The sequence below is a fragment of the Solea solea genome, chromosome 17 (assembly GCF_958295425.1).
Source record: "Solea solea chromosome 17, fSolSol10.1, whole genome shotgun sequence".
NCBI lineage: Eukaryota > Metazoa > Chordata > Actinopteri > Pleuronectiformes > Soleidae > Solea > Solea solea.
Window position 1 is genome coordinate 412501 of NC_081150.1, and position 16226 is coordinate 428726.

General features: G+C 43.1%; 1 protein-coding gene across 3 annotated transcripts in view; it reads right to left on the minus strand.

Moving 5' to 3' along the window:
• fynb (FYN proto-oncogene, Src family tyrosine kinase b) overlaps positions 1-14778 on the minus strand; it is a 55642-nt gene extending 40864 nt beyond the window's left edge. For all 3 annotated transcript variants that reach the window (XM_058614435.1, XM_058614433.1, XM_058614431.1), the window contains exons 1-2: positions 14663-14778; positions 2860-2929 (exon numbers count right to left, since the gene is read on the minus strand). The gene's annotated coding sequence lies outside the window, so the exon portion shown is untranslated. The remainder of the gene's footprint in view (positions 1-2859; positions 2930-14662) is intronic.
• Between the last annotated feature and the right edge of the window lie 1448 nt (positions 14779-16226).

Sequence of the window (16226 nt, forward strand, 5' to 3'; positions counted from 1 at the left end):
CATCAGCACTAAAACCTCCACATGTGGATCTCTGATGGAAAAGCGGTTATTGATGGTCCAGACTGCTCCAGGCAAACATCAACAGTGTTCTGTGTGTTGGTGTTGGCACCACTGAACCACACTGGACCACACTGGACCACACTGGACCACACTGGACCACACTGGACCACTGTAATACTGTCGGTGGAGATGAACACAGAGTCCAAGCTCTGTGAAGTGACCAGTGTCCATCTTATCATCTTATTTCAGTCTTCACGCTCTAATGTGACGTTAGTGAACCTTCATGAGATGAACATGTGGAACTGCAGTTACTTCCTGATTCACTCCACAAAAGAAACACTTTCCTCCTCTAACTTTGACCCACTGACACTAGAAACTTCTGTTTTTCATTTTTGACTTCAGTGTTGTTGTTGATGTCTGACATTGAATCTGCATATAGACTGGGAGGAGCTCACAAAGACCTGAGATCATGTTTGTACGTTACAGTTCTACTCCAGTGACATATGAGTCTTGACCTTTAACCTCTGTGAGATAAGCTGATTATAGTCAGACTAAGACTAACTCATCGAGCTAGTCTTAGTCAGACTAAGGTTCCTGGATGATGCATGTACAGTATATGCTTAGTTGGACTGGAGTTGGGTATAAACTGCAGTACTGAGCAGCACAGAAGCTACAGAGAAGACTCCCTTTTAGACTTTCATGGTTCACATGTACAGCAGATACAGAACCACAGCACCGTCTGTCTCTCACTGGCACAATCACACGTACACGACCTACACATCAACTCTCTCCTCTGCTGCAACACTCGGACAGGACGACCCGTGTGACGACCCGTGTGACGACCCGTGTGACGACCCGTGTGACGACCCGTGTGACGACCCGTGTGACGACCCGTGTGACGACCCGTGTGAGCTGGTAACACATCGTCACATCAGCAGATGAAAAACAAACATGTGAGTGAAACTCTAACGATGCTCGTTACCATCGCCCAACAATGGAGACACAGTCTCATGGCAATGCTGACATTTCAGTGCACACAATCATCGTCTGTGGACAAACACCAAGGACAGAGGAGGACAGAGGAGGAGAGAGGAGGACAGAGGAGGAGAGAGGAGGAGCTGCGGGGACGTGAACACAAGCATGCAGAGAATTACTCCAGCAATGAATATAATCTGTGGGTAATGTGAAGATAATGACCACAGTAGTGTTGAGCTTTTCTTTCTGCACAATAAAGAAACTGATGAAGGGAGACGGTGTCTGATTTTGACATTTCTCTCCAGCCTACAACGCCGCCCACCCGGCAAACGCATCACAGACACACACATTCCCACAGTCAGATTGTTCTCGATGTGCTGCCATCGCTGAGCTTCCTGTGACGCCCACTGTGTGCTCGTCTTCCGTGTCGCCGCCGCCACCTCGCATGCTGAGTCACACGTTAACCTGTTAACCACTCTCTAAACGCGCTCTTAGTGCAGCGATGACAGGACACACCCCCTGTCAATGTGCTCGATATCAACGTTTCCCACAAGAAAAGCCTCGTTCAGCTTGTTTCATGGAACCCTCTCCATTTCTAGTAGTTTTGTGATTGTGCTGTTGGTCTGTATTCAGTTTGTCACACTCAGAGAAAAGGCGCTCTTTTTAGTCAAGCTGACAAATGGCTGCTGTGTGGAACACGTTCTTCTTGATACACGTATATGAAACCACTCACTGTGACGAGATCTGGACCTTCTGTGTTCTAAAAATGGACTTTTGATATTTTAGCAAAGTAAAGAATGAACATGAACATGAACATGAACATGAACATCTACCTTCATGTCTCACTGATGGAGCTTTTCCATTGTACAGTTCTAGCATTACGTCGACACAGCCTGGCTGCACGAAACTCCCTTAACGTTGTTTTATACACGACACAAACTAGTGACAGACAAAGCCGTTGGTTTTGGTGAACTGAGACATTTATTTAAATATTGAGATTTTAAAATGTTGGAGATTTTTAAGTCTTTTTAACTGATGAATAGTTCAGCATGTCATGTTTAAATGTCATTTTATCTTTAAATAAATGCGTCTTGCCTTCAACTTCTCATTATAATGTAAGTAGTGATTGGACATTGCATATAGAACATTGACAAACATGTACAGTACGTTCCCCAGTGGCTTTGAGTAGCTTATCCTTATAAAGCTAGTGAAAAGAAAAACATTCACTTTATCAGACAAGAAAAATAAGGTGAGGAAATAATAAGATTACCAAGAGATGAACTGAACACAACACGATCAGCCCCTCACTTTCATTTGAACTGTGTGACTGTGGAGCAACCAAGGATTGGTTGTGTTCCTTAACTGTGTCCCTGCACCACACACGACACCAATCACACGACACCAATGTGAGTTCAGCTGCGTCGTGTTCCGCTCTCACCACGCGTGGATTAACACTGCTGCATCTTTAACATGCAAATATGCTGTGGAATCACTTCAAGTATCACTCACTGCACTCAAATACTCATTAACACATGTCAGAGTCAATGTGAATGTGTGTGTGTGTGTAAGTGAATACACGCTCGGCCCAGCGACTATGACATGGTGACAACAATGTAATCTGATGGAGTAGCTGTGAGACGCTCATGATGAAAACACACTAACACAGCGTGTGTTCACCAATCAATGGCTCTGATTGTTTCTGTGAGAGAACATTGATTTGACCACACGTTCCCACAGGTACGTCCATGTCATCTGTGTATCTGTCCATCCTCATGACAAACAAACATCTCCTGCTGTCCATGTGCTTCACGGCGAGTGTGTTTCTGTGTGTGTGTGTGTGTGTGTGTGTGTGTGTGTGAGTGAGTCCAGTGTGGCAGATCCTACCTGTGGTTGTCAGCGTGTCAGGATCTTTATTTCCTCCACATGCTTTGTGTGTGCTGCCAAAACAGAGACCCTGCAGGGACACAGAGATGCTCAATTATTCATCGCTGCATTCAATAAAACATGAAGATGAATGGCGTGCTCCAACTGCCACCATTCATGATTCTTTGAGAGGTTTTTTCTTCCCCCACAATGCTTTGCATTGAAGCCAAGGGACTGGCATCCTCAACATCTGTGAGTGCAGCTTTGTTTGACTGTCGTCATGAATAAAGAACGTGTAATATACAATAAAAGCTGCATTTTAATAATAAACTTACACTGATTATGTTACATGACATTATTATTACATGGGTTGTGTCAACTGTGGGAGTTTAAAACCATATATACAGTATATATATATATATAACAGGGAGAGTGAAAAAAGAGAAGGGCTTTTCTGATGAGCTCCAGGGCAACTTTTATTTACAGGGTAAATCATGGACAGACACCACGGTCGCTGCCAGCTCACTGACTGACAACAGAATTACACAGTGGAGTCAGTGTGTGGCAGGAGGGCTCGCGGTTCTCCACCCTTCACAAAAGACGCGCTGTCTCTGCTGCCAAATACGGTCGAGTCATTAAGCTGCTGATTTGACTCTAAAGCTCAGCTCTTTCAATCTAAAGTCATCTGGCCAACGCTCAAGCGACGCCGTCATGACACTGCAAGCGTTTGCTCTGCAACAGCAGACGCCCACAGGGAAAGCTGCAAATGCAACAGCTCTGCTGCTGCTGCTGCTACTGATGCTGCTGCTACTGATGCTGCTGCTGCTACTGATGCTGCTGCTACTGATGCTGATGCTGCTACTGCTGCTGCTGCTGCTGCTGCTGCTACTGATGCTGATGCTGATGCTGATGCTGCTGCTGCTACTGCTGCTGCTGCTGCTGCTACTGATGCTGATGCTGCTGCTGCTGCTGTTGCTACTGCTGTTTGTGGGCTCGAGAGTATCAAGAGTTCCAGTCACTGGTTGAATCAAACCTCCACAGAGGGATCAATGCATATGAAGCAGGGCATGATGGGTAAAGACCTGTACCTGTGTACCTGTGTACCTGTGGATTGTCATTGTGTGAGATTAACACAGATTATAGATGAGCACGAGCAGTAGCAGGACAACACAACTGTTGTTATGACTGTGGTGATGATCACAGGAGTGCGAGTAACAGAAGCTTGTGTTGTTGTTATTTACAGGGGGAATAATAATACACAACTCCTTATATGGACTTCCTGGGGTGAGTGTTTATGGGTCACAAAAGTCACAAATAGACAAATAGACTGTTTTTATTCTATTTTTCATCAGAAAAACAAACCACGCTAACTTTTTGCTCATGTTTGTTTAGTTGATGAAAATGAAAAAAAAGGTTGAAGGATATAAGACACATCTGTATATATGTTTAACATAGTAATAGAAAATGTTTTAAGGTTTAAGCACATTAACTAAAGGCTTATGTCGTTTCTTAAGAATATGGTCACCATATGTTCATGAGAGGAAACTGAAGGTTTCAGGTGGTTTACCGGTGTCACCACTGCCTCACGCTGACTCTCCATAATAACAGCAGGCTGAAGTCTATTATACAGTTGTAGCACAACTCCACTCCACTCCAGGTTTTCTGCATTTTATTAATGATAGTACGTGATGAGCTGAGCCGATGCTAGAATGACGCCAACAGACCGCCGACCACTGAAGAGTCATGAGCGCGACACAAGAATCATATCAAACTAACATTTACTTTTACATGAAAGCATTTAGCAGACGCTTTTATCCAAAGCTACAGAGAATAAGTCCAGAGTGAGAGTGAGAGCGAGACATTTAGCAGAGAAACTTCTAAAATCTCAATATTAAACATTCAGCTGTATTTCACTTCACAGACTGTGTCACGTATATAATGTAGTCTGGATTCATGAATTACCAATATATTAATAATTATAATAATAATAATAATAATAATAATAATAATAATAATTGTGATATTATGGTCCATATACTGTGATCTTGTGATTTCATGCTGTCACTACTGTTACTGCTGTTAATGTGTTAATGCTGTGGATGTGGACAGTGAGGAGCTGCTATCTGTCTGCACAGACGAGAGAGAGAGACAGAGAAATATGACACAGATAATGAGGACGACAGGATGAGAAGACGTTTCCTTTTCACTGAAGTCTGTGGTGTCGTGCAGGTCGAGGTGTCGTGCACTCTCAAGAAATTCAAATGGTGAAGTCAGAGAGTCTCTTTAAAAACTGCTCTTGCTATAGTGGGATGTGTGTGTGTGTGTGTGCATGTGTGTGTGTGTGTGCGTGTGTGTGTGTGTGTGTGTGTGTGCGTGTGTGTGTGTGTGCCAGTGCTGCTCAAACACAAATAGCTTTTTCAGCTGATGGTTTGTGTTGATGTTTGTGTCTATTTTAGAACCGTGAGGCTGCCCCCAAAAATACCACATCTCAAACATGTGATTTAAGTCGTCTTCAGTGGCAGAAAATGACCATGTCTGTGGACTCCTTCCTCCTCTCTGCTCTCGCTCCCTGTCAGCCTGGGCAATCATGGCGACAGTCTCCCAGCAGGCTTTGCTGTGAGCATGTGCACCCCTCATCCCACCCACCATCAAAGCCCCTGAGGAAAAGCTGAGTGTCTTTTCATCAGCGGCTCTTTTCAATAAAACATAATGGCAGCGAGGCTGCGGGGGAAGTCATTCAGTCACATGACCGGCTGAAGCACAAGGGCTTCAGTCATTCTGCTCAGCGACGGGACGGAGGAGCGGACACAGCAGGAAGCAGGAAGACGGCGACACCACATACTGTACGCTCCACATAACGACTTCCTGTAACGCCATAAACCGCATTCATGTAGATGTGAGAGCCGCGAGAAGACATGCAGTGGACATGCAGTGGACATGCAGAAGACATGCAGTGGACATGCAGTGGACATGCAGTGGACATGCAGAAGACATGCAGTGGACATGCAGTGGACATGCAGAAGACATGCAGTGGACATGCAGTGGACATGCAGAAGACATGCACACAGTGTTGGGAAAGTAGTGTCAACATATCTGCTTTTTTCCAGAGTAATTATTCCTGATTTACTGAATCATTACTGAATCAGTTTAGAGAGCATGACGTGACATGACATGACGCTTTTATCCAAAGCGACTTACAACGGAATTGAGTACAATCAGCCGGGGGTGGAGTCGAACTTCCAACCATGATGTCTTTGGCATACAGGGTACCGGTCTTAACCACGGAGCCACTCCCCCCCCCATGTGAAACAATAAGTTCCATTTATAACAACATGGACGGCTGGTTTAGTTTAATCAAGTTTGACTTTGATCTGGGTTTAAGTCACAATGATGCTTTAACCATGACTTTGTCGACTTTGAGAAAAACATATTCAAAACAAAAAGTGTCTGAGAACGTGTGAAAGAATTGAAAATTGCTTGGATGATATAAAAACTCAGTGGTTTGCCCCTTCACTGCTTTTTATTTGCCCTGACTCCTGCTGTGACACAAACCCTGACACACCGCGTGTGTGCAGATATGAAATGGTCTGAAATATTCTTAATGATCACTCAAAGCTGACACATCGGCATGTAGAGCAGCAGAGCCGGGAATCAAACCAACAACCAACGACTGGCTCTACCACTGATGCCCCGACAGAGCTCCTGCTGTGAACCCCTCTGTCACCCCCACAGTAAGATGTGAACAATTAAAGAAGTTGTCCTCGCTCCAGCATCAAACTGTGAGATTCTCTATCTTTATTTTTATTTATTTTATTTTATTGGCTTCTGTAGAGCTGACCTGGCTTATGATAAATAAACAATTGTTGAATAAGTTCTTCTCCCTCGTGTCCCAAACACTTAGAAATAAGATTCCATTAGCACATTATTACGTCTGTGGTGACTCAATGAAAAGTGTTACTCATTTAATAATCAGTTCATTTTTGGAGCGCTAACAATAAAAAGCTTTTTTCTTCCTTTTTTCAAATAGAGATTGGATTGAAATGGAAGAATTGTTCCGCCGCACTTAAACCCTCTTTAATTGTTGGAGTGAGAAGTTTTCTTAAGTGGATCCAGACTGACTGAGAGAGCAGCTGTCGTCTCCTCTCATTCACTTTCTTCCTGTCTGTTCTTTCTCTTCTTTGTGAGGAGAGGAACTGGGCAGCACGCTTCCTCAGTCGCTTCCTTCTCTTGAACACAGCCACTCATCATGATCTACGGGGGCCAGAGGCTGGGGGCCAGAGGCCGGGGGCCAACACGGGAAAAATGAAGCCAAACCTCCAGTGGGGGTAGGTGCATGTGCAAGATGAAGGAAAGCTCACAGTCAGCCGCCCACTTGTGGTTCATTTCAAGGCCAGTCTCTAAAGGGTAAGTAGGGCACTTTGCCATTTCAATAATAGCAGCATTTGCAAAGCGTACAGCTGCAGGCGACAGCTTTTACATGGATTTAGAGCAACCTTTCAAACTGCAGCCATGACATCATGGTAAACATCATGGTAACATGATGACATACAAGAACATCGATTAAACCCTCAATGGTGAGCGGACTGCCACGCCCCTTTGACTCTACCTCGACTGAGACGATGATGGCGAGAAAAAAAACACTTGTTCTGCGGCTAAACTTCGACCCCTGATGTCAGAGTGGGTGAACCCAGACAAATCTGACAACTGTTTGATGTCACTCTGCAGACACATCTGGCAACAACTTCAGAATCTTCTAAGAACAAAAAAAAAAGAGGAAAGCAATCACAACCAGGTTTTTCCACTGGCGTGTTGGAGTCAGAAGAACGTTTGTCTACTGAAGAGCAGCAATGTGACTGTTGCTTAGCCTGAGCGACATGTCGTGTGGTCTATTCAACTGCACACAGAGTCATTCTGATCATGCTTCTTGTAAGTGGGAGGTAACCACGCCCTTTAGTGGACATGGCTGAAGCTCACAGTGGAACACAGTGTTATACAGTTCCAGCTCGACTCGGTTTGGCATCGTTTTCCATGACTCCAAAGTGGGCGTGGTCATCATAGCACGGCTGCACAAAACTGCCGTGACGCCATTCTTCATGCAACACAAACACATGAGGAGCAAAGCAGTTCTCTCCCGTCTACTGAATCATTAGAATCAGTTAGTTCTGTTTAGTGCAGAACTATGTTGAGATTTTACAAACGTCCTCGCTAAATGTTTCTGACGCCGTGATCATCACTCATCAGCTCATCACTCTTGGAACCTGACCAGAGCAGCTACCAGCTACGCAAGTCCTACAACTGTACCATGGAAAAGCACCATGAGTGTACCAGTGTAAACATACTTGGATCCTGGCTGTGTAGGATGGAAGCAGCAGTGTGTGGACACACTGAATGACAATGAAAGTAGAGATTACAGATTACAGATTACAGACGGAAGATTCTGCCACTGAAAGACTTTTAACACCAAAAACAACGCGGTGTTAGAGTCTGTCTAAGATCAGTTTGGAACTCCAATCAAACGGTTCCAACAAGATTTGAATACACGGTGGAAATAAATGAAATGCTGCATACAGAGAACATTCTCTCTCTATGAGCAGTGAGCTAAAGACATTACAGACGGACCACAGAGTGACAACAATGCAGAGAGCGCTCTTAAGAGTCTGTCAACACGTTTTACTAAGATCTCGTCATAAAGATCATTATCAGGGTGTGGGGATAAAACTGCACCTGTCTGTCTGCACCAGGTGAGGAGCATGCTTCCTCGTCTGATATGTTCCATGAGATCCTCCTTCATATTTTCACAGATTCTTAATTGATTTATTCCCATGAATATGAATCTACTGTATAAGTGCAGTGACTTGACTTCAGTGAGTCTCATCCATAACGACAACATTACATTAAAACAACAGTGGCATCAGAAATTCTTTCATTTCAGTGCATCCTTAATAAAAACTGCATGACGACGTATGTAACGATGAGCTGTGACACTAACTTCAAACAGTCATTATGTTATAATGACTTTATAAAATATCTCAGTCAAATACGGGAAACGTTTCCTCAGTTTATATTAACATATGTAGAAAATGGCCACCATGGGAATAACATACGTGTTTTGGTTTTGTTTTTGTTTAACATGTGACCACAGAGACCGCCTGGTGAACGGGGTCTGGTGATGGTCCAGGTCTGACGTCATCATCATCATCTCCTGTGTCAGCATCTCACTGCTGCATCAGCAATGCAGAGAAACACAGAGCACAGCGTCACACTGAGGGAGGCAGTGGATGCAGAGTTCAAGAGGTTTGTGTACTGCAGTGGAAACTAGAATCTCTCCTGAGGAGGAGGAGGAGGAGGAGGAGGAGGAGCGTGAACAGGACTCTCTCTTCCACTGTCGTCTGACAGAACTTACGTCAAACCGTAAATCTTCTTCATCCTTCTTTGCAATGCAAATGTTCCAACAGTCCACACGCGTGCACATGCAGCACAGACGGGCTTTGTTCAGACAGAGTCTGAGAGTCTGAGTCCAGCCTTTGTCACTCACACACACACACACACACACGACATCAGACACAACAGCAGGTTGATGATGCATGAAAATGCTCCAGACCATTAGCATATGAACACTTTTGTCTGCCCCTAAAAACACAAACACTCGTCACCAGGTCGCCTGGTCGCCATGTCGCCATGTCGCCAGGTCGCCTAGTCGCCAGGTCCAATCACTGGCCTGCTTGCCTGCTGCCCCACACCCAGAACCTCTACCCCAGCCGCCCTCCACGTGTGGACCAGGTACCCATGTCTCCTCCTCAAAAGAGGAAAATGTTGTGTGGGATGTGAGAGGAAGTCTTTGGTCGCTGGTGCAAATAAGACTGTTTACAGAAGACATGAAGCCATGCGAGTGACTGTGACTGTGTGAGTGTCACTCTGTCGCCATGACACCAGACAAACAACTCCATGCTAATTGAATTCCTTTGAAGAAACACGGGCCCACTGCTGACGAGCCTCCATGCATGTGTGTGTGTGTGTGTGTGTGTGTGTGTGTGTGTGTGTGTGGCTGTGAGCCAGCGGCACACGCTCGTGTTTTTAATGAAGATGATGGATTTGTGTTAAATGCTAAAGACGCAGCTGTGATGCTGGAAGGATTCAGAGGCCGTCATGTGACCTGTGGCTCTGCTCTCACATGTGACCACATGAGCTCCTACCAGCCCACATTCATTACATTCATACATTCATACATTCATTTATTCATGTGAGGAGATGACACCTCAGCCAGTGAAGACACACACAGTTTGTCCCAGTGTCGCGGTGCCTCTGTGACCTCTGAGGCTCTGGTGTGATGAGGCCGAGCCAGGGCTGGACGATATAACTCCTTCATATTGATCGATATCGATAATTATTGATCATTTTTCATAACCTTATTCTAAACTCACTACAGTTATTATCAGAGGACAACAGTCATGTCAAACACGTTCAGGAGAAACGTTTTAAAAGCCAAACTCTGTGATGAGTCTCCTCAGTTATGACTTTGTAACGTTGAGATTTTAGATTCTGTTGTACGACGCGTGTAATCCTGGGGGCGTGAGCGACGGAGACGCTAGAATAAGTCTGTTGATAATAAGCAATGAGCTGCTGGTGGGGACGGTGGACGGTGGACACTGGCGTGACTGTGGTCATACAGGAAGTGTGTCCTCCTCGCTCTCAGTGAGTGAGACACGGGGACGAGGATGTGACTGTTCAGTGATTGGCTGTTGGACTCTGACTGAGTTTATTTCTTAATGAAGTTGCGTGACTTGTTTATGGAATGTTTTTTCTGGTGATGTCGCAGAAGTGTCTATAACGATACACATCTTTATATCTGTGAGTTTCTTCACAACAGTATGAGGACAATAGGTCTCCTTCAGAGTAGGGGTGTCCCTGGATCATGGTATTCTGTCCTTCCACATTGTCTCTGACATCATCACTCGCCTCCATAGAGCACATTCACTCAGGTGAAGTCCAGCGTTAGATCAAAATATTTAAATATCTCCGTGACTCTGCATCATTTTGTTATTTCCCAGATTTTGAAGTTTGTGGATTTCATTTTCCAGTTTCTATCGCTGGTGTTTATATGGACATTTAGTGATTTTACAATCTGCAAAAGTGCATTGATTATATTTCTATTATCTGCACAACAATTTTTATTTGAATATTATCCGTTACTTAAACACAGTGTGTAGTTTCTGCCACCAGGTGTCTCTCTCTCTTTCTCTCAATAGAAACAACAACAGGATGTTATTGGGAGGTTGGATGGGAAGTGGTGTGGTATTATGGGTTATAATCAGGGTTACTTCCTGATTTGGTGATTGATCCTCTGGGTCTTTTTTTAAAGAGTGTGACACTGACCCTCTCTCTCTCTGTCTCTCTCTGTCTCTGCACGCCTGACCTCAGCTGTGACCACTGCTGCAGCTCCACTGAACATGTGTCCCAAACACAACAACACCCCTACCTATTTCAAAATAAAAGCACTCACAGTTCCCTGTTTCCATTCATGTATTTCAGCAAGGCTTTTATTGTGAAATATTTGCAGGAGCCATGGATATGCAGCTTCACACGAATTGTGTAAAAGTTTATCATTTATGGTGACTTTCAAAGCCAAACCCTAAATCCTCTGTGATCGTCCACATGGTCATTTGCTCATATATGTGTGATATCACCATTCTATGTCACCTTTAACGAACATAGAGGCTTCTGGTCAACGCAAAACTTTGTCCAGAGCTTAAACACAACAAACAGACGTTAGTGTCTTTGAGGCGAACAGACGACACCACAAACCTCTCACTAACCTTTCATGAACGTTACGTTACAGGGATTTAAACATGTTTTTCATGCTGGACGCTGTCTTTTAATAACCCACTGTGTTACATTGTTACATTGTTAGAATACAAATGTTAGCACATGATCACGTACAGCTGTAACTGGAGCGTGTGAGCGTCTGCTATTAATATGAATAACAAACCAACCTGATGATGCTAATGATTTAGCAACTATGAGAGTTAGCACATCATCAGATCATTCAGGAACTGTATTTTATTTTATTTGCTATTATAAATATGTATCTATATGTGATCCTTCTATCTCTAAAGTATATTACCTTTCTTGTTTTTCATTTTTATGAAATTGATGTTCATATTTCATTTTATTTTTCTCTGGGACCCCCTGGGACCTCTTCATAGACCCCTTGGGGTCCCTAGACCTGCTATTGATAACCATTGTTCAAACTACTACAATAGTTTCTATCAGATTGGACTGTGTGAATGTGATGATACTGTCACTCGGCTCCCAGAAGGTGTCAATCTTTGAGGCTAAACTTCTCCCTAAAGCAGTTTGAGGAGTGCTTACATTCAAATAACCACATCTTCTTCAAATTCTTTCAGATATTCATTCATATTTTCCATGTGTTAGACGTTGATGGAAAGCTTAGTCACACTATCACACTTTCAGAATCTGTAAATAACTGAGAATGCCCCTCAGCTTACTTAAGACCTCTTTAAAGTCATGGTTATGTTCCATAGAAATATGAATTTCTATGGCTTTCTTCTTTTTTTTAGGCCAAACACAACATCAGCAACGTGTCATTTTCATATTTTCTGTTTTGGAAGACTCTCTGTAAACACTGGAGATGGTTATGAGGAAAGATTCCAACACATCAGCAGTTTCTGCAATCGTCAGACCAACAACCATGCCACGTTCAAAGTCACTTCAGTCACATGTCCTCCTCATCCTCATGACACATGACTTCAAACCCTGAGGTGCTGCCATGTGCTTAGAGTCAAATGTACTGTATTACTGGAGACAATGAAAACAACACACACACACACACACACACACACACAGTGCTGTCTCATCACCTGTCAGGAAGCTGTTTCAAAGTGTCCGTGTAACTCGGTCAATGTGCTGAACACAAAGGGTTCTCCTCAGGGAGCGCGTACATGCCTCGTCTCATTGTCCAGAACCAGAACCAGAATAAACTCATAACTCAACCCGACAAGAGCGAGAGTTAATGTTTGTTTGTTTTTCAGAAGTCAGATGAGGACATGAGCAACACACACGTGCATCACAAAGATTCAACACAAACACACACGTGCATCACAAAGATTCAACACAAACACACACACGTGCATCACAAAGATTCAACACAAACACACACACGTGCATCACAAAGATTCAACACAAACACACACACGTGCATCACAAAGATTCAACACAAACACACACGTGCATCACAAAGATTCAACACAAACACACACGTGCATCACAAAGATTCAACACAAACACACACGTGCATCACAAAGATTCAACACAAACACACACGTGCATCACAAAGATTCAACACAAACACACACGTGCATCACAAAGATTCAACACAAACACACACACGTGCATCACAAAGATTCAACACAAACACATATGAAATGATCAGAATCAGTAAAAGTAGAACATGATCTGCACTTATTTTGAGCAACTCTTGATCTATATTCTCTTTGAAAAACAGTTCATTTTCGACAGCTTTACCCTCCACACGACGGGAGTGTCAATCCCAGCTGACATGGGTGAATGTTTTTGGACAGTGGGAGGAAGACAGAGAACCCACAGAGACAAAGTCCACTAAGATGTTTGAAATGTTTTGGACATCGACATTAAAAGCACAGTTAAGAGTTTTCTTCAACTCTTCGTCGAGAACAAAAAACAATTCATTTCAATGATCCGACACGACTCTGTTCTCTGTGCTTCCACACCTGCATCACCTGAGCTGAGGAGAACTCTCAGGGGAGTGGACGAGCGGTCGGTCAGCTGCTGCCACCGTTTACAAACAGACCCTGTCCTATATAAAGCTGTATAGGACAGAGTGACATCACCACACCACACAGGGAGAGACACGTCCTCTGTCAAACAAGAATATGCTCCACTTTCTTTTAGTCTCCGACAATTTATAATTATTATTCATGTCCTGTCACACAACTCTTCTCCCCTCAGCTCTGCTGAGCAGGCACTAAAATGTGACTGAGTGTCATCACTGGAAGAGTCGTGAGCGCGACGTCCGACACAAGAATCAGAATCAAACAAGTGAACAATGCTGAACACGTGCGTTCATCTCCAACATTGTTAAACATCTGCTCTCACAGCTGACTGTAGGCTGTGAAGTCTTTGAGCTCAATGAGCAAACACCAGTGATTACCTGTGTCGGAATCTATCTTTGAACATTTCTCAACAAGCAAAGCAGAGCAGTTCAACACAATCTACAAGTGTGTGAACACCAGTATCACATCATTTACTCTGTAGCTGCACAACCTGAGGAGTAAAACTGCTCCTGTGGAGGCTGTGAGTAATGTGGGCTTGTGTCCTTCATCTGACTCCAAGAAGCATCAGTGGGATGCTGCTGCTGCTGCTGCTGCTGCTGCTGCTGATGCTGCTGCTGCTGATGATGGTGATGATGATGGTGATGATAGTAATAGTGGTGGTGGTGGTGAAGGGGAGATGATGGTGAACAACAGAGCAGAAGCAAGATCAGACACCAATGCGTCGACATGACGTGAAACCTCCTTAGCCTTAATCATGACAGTAAATAATGAGCACAATGTAACGAGCAGCCTCCCACACACACACACACACACTCACACACACACACACACACACACACACACACACACTGATCATAACAATAATAATAACGCGCGGAGTGAAAAGGAAAAAAAAAATCAAGGCAATTCATTATGCTGTGGAGATGGAAGCGAGTTGCATGGTGGGTAAACACAACAACAACAACAACAACAACAACAACAACAGCGTTTCTTACCAGTTTAAAGGCGCCTAATAATCCTCAGACTGCGCTGTGTCCCATTGCAGTCGCAGTGAATCAAAGGCAGGACTGTCGTCGCTGCTGCTGCTGCTGCTGCTGCTTCTGCTGCTGCTGCTGCTCTCACTGATTATGACGTTCAACTGCAACCGCTGATGCCTTCACGGACCGTGGGAAATGTCCACACCGGCGTCCAAACCATTGCAAACATTACAGCACATCAGAAGCAGGGTCAATTTAATAAACAATAATAAATGTTAGGTGACAGAGGTTTGTCCCAATTTCTACAGCAGTTTGAAGTTCATCCAGATCTGCTGATATGTGTGTTTTTACCAATAAAGGCTGTTAAAAGAAAAAAACAGCAAAAAAAACAAGGAAAGGAAAGGAGATCATTATTGTTTATTCAGTCATTTTACTTCAGTTCCCATATATTTAACAACACTGATAAAACTCACTGAATTTTGTTTAGTTTTTATTAGTTAATATAAGCAAATGTTCACTGCATAATTCCTTTTTGTCTAGAAATAAGAATAAGAATCAAGGATTCTGTTTTGAAATATTACATATATGCATTTTAATCATTGCTCTCTGTTTGTTTTGTTCAGTATTTAATATTTATGTACTGATTTGTTTAGCCATCACTGACCCATAAGTTTAGATAACTTTACTTAACTGGATTAGTTTGAAGAACCAGGTAAGAACCAGCTTTAAATATTGAAATGCCTTTTATTTTCATTAAGAAAAATAATGCTGACTAGTCCTTTTCAGACAGCACTTGAAAGCAGCACGCTGGTCGGGTCCATTGACTGACTGTACCTTCGTCCAATCACAGGATAGAGAATGATATGGGGGCGGGGCTGTATAAACGTTTCTTTGATGAAGATGTAAACCTATGACAAAGAGCTTCAGGATTTCCTGTCGCAGTGAAACAAACGTGTATTAGCATTTAGAAGCTAAAAAAAAGAAAAAAAAAGATACAATAAAATCTGAAGTTACCATAGAAACAAAGACGCTATCAAACAATCATACACCTACTTTGTTCTGTACATTTCTGAAATGTCTAGATGCTTTTTTTATCCAAGGTGCAAAGTGACTCTCTGAATGTCCTGATGTGTTTAACTCAACTCTAGATCGCCATCTTGTGTTCACACTGAGAACAGCTTTTTTTTTAATTAATTTTTTTGTTATTTATTTGTTTACACAGGTGAGCTTGTACATTGAGGCAGGATGTGTACGGGTAGCTTCAGAATGAACAAAGCTGATTCATGTGTCACTGGGGTAATCACCATGGTAACTCATCCACGAGCAGTTAGATCATCATTCCTGCAGCAACACTGAGTGAGACATAAAAACATTGGACTGATCAGAGACAGACATCATTCTTGCTTGTTGTTCTAAAAAGTAATTCAGGGAACCTGTTACTCGCACTTAATTAAATGCATGGCTGCAAATTATAATATATGATATTATAATAATATAATAATATTATAATTATAAATTATAATATATGATATTATAATTTACATAATAATGTTGGTAATTACGTCAACTTAAAATATAAAAA